The following is a 556-nucleotide window of genomic DNA, read 5'->3' as shown; positions in this document are numbered from 1 at the left end:
TTTTCCTATTAAAAAACGGCTGTGAAAATATACTTATTGACAAACCTAACATTCATAAAATACAGACTATGAACAAACATAATGGCCATTTCATCTTTATGCACTAATAGGTATCACACAGAGCATTATGAATAACCTTAACAAAAGGTATAAGAAAGAAAAGGAAAATACTTCAGCACGACAAACGTTATTCTACATAATACATTACGTGCTTTCCGAGAGTCGGTGAAAGGGTATGATAGTTCTTCGGTGAAAACAGTGATGGCCCTTTCGTTTAGGTGCACGATGCAAGGGTTAATTTTGCTTAATGATTGATCCAGAGATGAATGAAACTCTTTCTTTGTTGAGCTTTTTTGTTAAAGATCACAAAATTCTTATATTTCCATTTCTAAAATTTCTCCCTTCGGCGTCTGTCTGCATTGGTGTCATTAGGGATGGGCGTCCAGTATTTCAGCAGTGAATGTTTTTTTTAATAGCTCCGGATCTCAGTCTAAAAGTACTCATAGATAAATAAACTGAGAAATGAATGTTTTATGAATTGCTCCGGATCTCAGTC

The sequence above is a fragment of the Penaeus monodon genome, chromosome 21, assembly GCF_015228065.2.
Source record: "Penaeus monodon isolate SGIC_2016 chromosome 21, NSTDA_Pmon_1, whole genome shotgun sequence".
Taxonomy (NCBI): domain Eukaryota; kingdom Metazoa; phylum Arthropoda; class Malacostraca; order Decapoda; family Penaeidae; genus Penaeus; species Penaeus monodon.
Note: the sequence above shows the minus strand (reverse complement) of the source record.